Genomic DNA, 5,422 nt, shown 5'->3' with positions numbered 1-5,422 from the left:
TGCTTGCCAGAAAGACAGAGACAGAGAGACAGAAAGCGAGAAATTATCCCCCAGGGGGGATGGCCATGCCACAATCCTTTCTCCTCTATTCCCCTCTCAGGATCTCAGGCATGCATGCAAACTGTGGTCTACTACATGGAAGTCCAGCGATGTAGCTATTACGCCATCTGCTGGTCCTAACCTGGAGTATTTTTTTAGAGTCCCTAGGGCCAGGATATGGGATCTAATTCCCTTAAGCACTAGACTAAATGACTGGCCCATCACATTTTCTTTATTCATTCATCTGTTGATGTGACATTTGGCTGGTGCTACATCTTGGCTATTGGAAATAATGCCACAATAAATGTGGGAGTGTAGATATCTTACATACTGATTTCCTTTCCTTTCGATATATGCCTAGTAATAGGATTGCTGGATAAAATGCAGTTCTATTTTTTTTTTTAGCTGCCAGAGGGCACATGCACTGGCCAGATAGAGACAGAGAAACATACCACACACACACACACACACAGAGAGAGAGAGAGAGAGAGAGAACAAAAAGCATCCCCTCAATGGAGTGCAGTCATGCCAAAATCCCTTTTCCTCAATTTTTCTCCATCCTGTTGGGATTTGGGGCATGAACACATATGTACCCCAAGTGTGTGTGTGTGTGTGTGTGTGTGTGTGTGTTTTGTACAAGTTTTTGCCATAAGGCATGTGTGCTTGCCTGAGAGACAGAGACAGTGAGAGGGAAATTGAGAAATCACTGCCCAATGGGGATGACCATGCCACAATCCCTTCTCCTCCATTCTCCTCCTGGGATCTTGGGCACGCATGCACATGAGCCCAGCATGAGTTTCAAGCCACTAGGTCCAGGACTTGAACCACATTCAGCCATGTGGATGTCCAGTGACCTAACTGCTATGCCATCTGCTGGCCCTGTGTTTTTGTTTTTCAATATGCTGGGGCTGGGATTTGAACCACTTTTGGCCATGTGGGGAAATGGCTCCCTTAACCATTAGGCTATGGTGCTAGCCCTGGACAGTTTTTAACAAGGCAGCACCCTGCCAGGGAAACTTCTGGAGACTTGGCAGAAGAGGCAAATGCTTTTTCGTCCACATCTTGCTCAATCCCTGATGTGGGAGAAGCTAGTCTAGACAAATTGTTCCCAGTTTGTGAGCAGTCTATGGAGCATTCCTGGGCTCACAGAGGCTGTAGCTAGAGTAATGGCGGCTACAGGAGCAACCCTGGTAGCATGTATATGCCCTGCAGGGAGCTAAGAGAAAACCATGCTGATGCAAAGCGGCTTTAGAAACAAACTTTTGTGCACAGTGAACAAAGAAGTAGATTTGGAAGGCCTCCTTATATCATCCACGCTTCTGACTGTAAGATGCTCTGTCCTCAAAATGAGGGATCCAGAGGGACCCTCTCCAGAGGAAGGGCAAAAAGCACAATGATCTGTGAAGGGAGACCAGGTGTTCTTCCTGTGACTAAGGGCCATATTCTGAATCTTCAGGATCTGTTTTCAAATGCAGGCTCAGGAGAAACAGACATTTCAGGAATTCTGAAGCTGAAGGGTGTATGCACTTGCCAGAAACACAGAGAGAGACAGAACATAGGAAATCACCTTCCAGGGGGGATGGTCATGCCGTAATCCCTTCTACTTCATTCTCTTCTTGGGGTCTTGGGCAAGCACACACATGCACCTGGAGTGAATGAAGTTCAAGCCACTGGGTCCAGGACTCGACCTGCAAATGGCCATGTGGGCATCTAAGACCTTGACCAACATGCCACCTGCTGGGCCCATGAAGGATTTATTGTAGTATCATGGAACATGGAGATGGAGACGGGATCTCTGATGTGGCCACAGCTTCTAAATCATCCTCATGCTAACAGAGCAGTGCCATTCCCTGGGGAGCTTTCGGCCTTTCTTGAGGACATCTGGAAGACTGGTTTATTGTAATTTGGAGAAAGGAGGAAGTCTTTTGACTGGTGAAGCACATATAGCATAGGAGACTGACCACCAGACATGCTGAGTTGGGAAGTATCCCCCGCTGTAAAATTAAAATACTAGCCAACCTGATGAGGCCAGCCCATGGTGTGATGGGTAAGAGAGCTGGATCCTATGTGGCTGACTGTGTAGTTTGAGTCTTGAACCCGGTGGCTTGGAAACTATGCCAGGCACATTTGTGAGCCCCCAAAATCCCAAAAGGAAGGAGAAATGGAGGATGGTAGCATGACTATGCCCCATGGAAGGTGCCTTCTCCCTCTCTCTGGCTAAGACATATACCCTCTTGCAAATTAAAAACAAAAAAATTACTGACAAGCCTGAAATTATAAGAGCAGTATGTACAACCCAATTATGACTGGAGAACCGGGGGTGGGGGTTTGCACGTCACTGTCTGCCTTAACAACAATTCGGCCAATCTTAAAAAGAGATGAATTAGTGAGCTAGCAGTTGGCATGAAGGTTAAGGCAGCTAGAGCCCACATGGCCAACTACACAGTTCGAGTTCAAGACCCCTGGTGGCTTAAAACTCGAGCTGGGCGCATGTGTGCCCAAAATCCTGAGAGGAGAATGGAGAAGGGATTGCGGCATGGCCATCCCCCCTGGGGGTGATTTCTCACCACCCGCACCCGGTTTCTGTCTCTAGTGAGTGCATGTGTCCTATCACAAACTAAAAACGAGGGAACCAGCAGTTAGCATAATGGCTGTGTCGCTGGACTCCCACGTAGTCGACCGCGGTTCGTGTCTCGGACCCGGTGGCTTAAAACTCACGCCAGGCGCGTGTGCGTGCGTGCCCAAGATCCCGAGAGGAGAATGGAGAAGGGATTGCGGCGTGACCATCCCCCCTGGGGGGTGATTTCTCGCTTTCTGTCTCTATGTCACTGTCTGTCTGGCGAGCGCACGCGCCCTACAGTGAAAATCTCTCCAAAAAAAAAAAAAAAGACAAAATAAAAACAAAAACAAAAACAGGGCCAGCAGGTAGTGTAGTGGTTAAAGCACTGGACTCCCACACAGTTGACCGAGATTTGAGTCTCAGACCTGGTGGCTTGAAATTCACGCTGGGCATGTGGGCATGTATGCACAAAATCCCAAGAGGAGAATGAAAGAGAAGGGACTATGGTGTGGCCACCCTCTCTGGGGGGTGATTTCTTACTTTCTCTCTGTCTTTCTGTGTCTCTGGCAATTACAAACGCCTTATAGAAAAACTCTTTCTCTCTTTTTCTTACTCTGTCCCTCTCTGGTCAAATTAAAACAAATAAAGTTAAATAAAATAATTCTAAACACACACACACACACACACACACACACAAGGACCACCAGATGGCATAATGGTTACGTCGCTAGACTCTTATGTAGTTGACTGCAGTTCAACTACCTGACCTGGTGGCTTAAAACTCAAGCCAGGTATACATGCCTGTGTGCTCAAAATCTCAAGAGAAGAATGGAGGAGAAGGGATTGTGGCATGGCCATCTCCCCAGAGGGGCGATTTCTCACTTTCTGTCTTTCTCTGTCTCTCCACAAGTGCACGAGCCCTATAGAATGAGTCTCTCCAAAGCAAACAAACAAACAAAAACACAGATGAACTCTGGAATTAATTAGGGGTGATAAATCATTCTGTGGTAACTGTATTCCATGTCATGGTTACTGGAAGGTTTTTCAGTCATTCCTTACTGGGCACATGGCTATTGATCTGGGCAACTCCTTTTTCTGTACCTGTATGTTTTGTCTATAAACAACAAACCTACTTGGCAGGGATAGCAATTGACCTTTATTATCCTGCTAGAGGGGTAAGCATGTCAATTCTCAAGCATCATGCCATGTTCTGACTTGTCAGGAATTTATACCAGTGGCCTAGATCTACCTCAAATACCAGCTATTACATGAATAACATCGCAGTTGGGAATGATTTAGAAACAATTGTGGCTACAGCTCTGACTTCTCTCACTGATTTTGTATCTCAGGTCATTAAACAAGAAGGCTTTAGGATTCTCTAACAATAACCTTTTGGAGAATATAGATGCCTTGGGACCAGCAGTTAGCGTAATGGCTATGTCGCTGGACTCCCACGTAGTCGACCGCAGTTCGCGTCCCGGACCCGGTGGCTTAAACTCATGCCGGGCACGTGTGCTTGCATGCCCAAGCTCCCAAGAGGAGAACGGAGGAGAAAGGATTGCGGCATGGTCATCCCCCCTGGGGGGTGATTTCTTGCTTTCTGTCTCTGTCTGTCTGGTGAGCGCACGTGCCCTATAGCAAAAACCTCTCAAAAAAAAAAAAAAAAAAATCAGAGAATATAGATGCTTGGAGCAACCAGAGAAATTCTACCCAAGACTGACAGCTTTTTAACCTCTAAGCCAAAGTTGTGGAGCTAAAATGCATGTGTGTCGGGGGGAGGGGGGCAATGACAGGAATGAACTGACTCCTTTGGAAGTTGGAACTCACATATCTCATTTGTGAATAGAAACCTCCCTTTTTCTCTTTTCAGTTTTTGTCATCGGGTACATGCACTTGCCAGAAAGAGGTGGGGGATGATGGTGGTGAGAAATCACCAATCACCTCTTGGGTAGATGGACATGTCACAATCCCTTCACCTCCACTGTCTTCTTGAGATTTATGGCGCGCACACACACACATACACACACACACACACACACACACACACACACACGCAGAGCATGATTTTCTTTTCTTTTCTCTCTCTCTCTTTTTTTTTTTTGTTGAGAGATTTTTTTCTATAGGGCAGGGCACTTATGCTGGTGGGAGACAGAAAGCGAGAAATCACCCCCCTCCCAAGAGGGATAGCCACGCCACAATCTCTTCTCCTCTTGGGATCCTGGGCATGCATGCACATGAGCCTTATGTTGAGTCTTAAGCGGCTGGGTCTGGGACTTAAACCGTGGTCGACTACATGGGAGTCCAGCAACACAACCATTATGCCATCTCCTGGTCCCACCAAGCATATTTTTAAAGTTGTATGTGTGGGACTCAAATCCTGATTGGCCATGTGGGATTCTGCTTCTGCTTAGCACTTAACTGCTATACTACAGGGATGGCCCCTTTCCTTCCTCTTGCCTTTCAACAGCAGCTCAAGAGTCTCTAGAGGGACCGGCAGGTGGTGTGGTGGTTAAGGGCACTGGGCTCCTACATGGCTGATCACAATTTGAGTTCTGGACCTGGTGGCCTGGCGGCTTGCTTTCTCATGTTCCCTCTCTCTTTTTCTCACTCGGTCCTTCTCTGGTCAAATTAAAATAAATAAAGTTAAATAAAAAAATTTTTTTGGAGAGGTTTCTTTTGCTATAGGGCGTGTGCACTCGCCAGACAGACAGAGAGAGACAGAGAGATAGAAAGCGAGAAATCACCCCCCAGGGGGTATGGCCATGCTGCAATCCCTTCTCCTCCATTCTCCTCTCGGGATCTTGGGCACGCACACACACGTGC

This window comes from Tupaia chinensis, unplaced genomic scaffold (assembly GCF_000334495.1).
Source record: "Tupaia chinensis unplaced genomic scaffold, TupChi_1.0 Scaffold142384_1, whole genome shotgun sequence".
NCBI classification, from domain to species: Eukaryota; Metazoa; Chordata; class Mammalia; order Scandentia; family Tupaiidae; genus Tupaia; species Tupaia belangeri.
Note: the sequence above shows the minus strand (reverse complement) of the source record.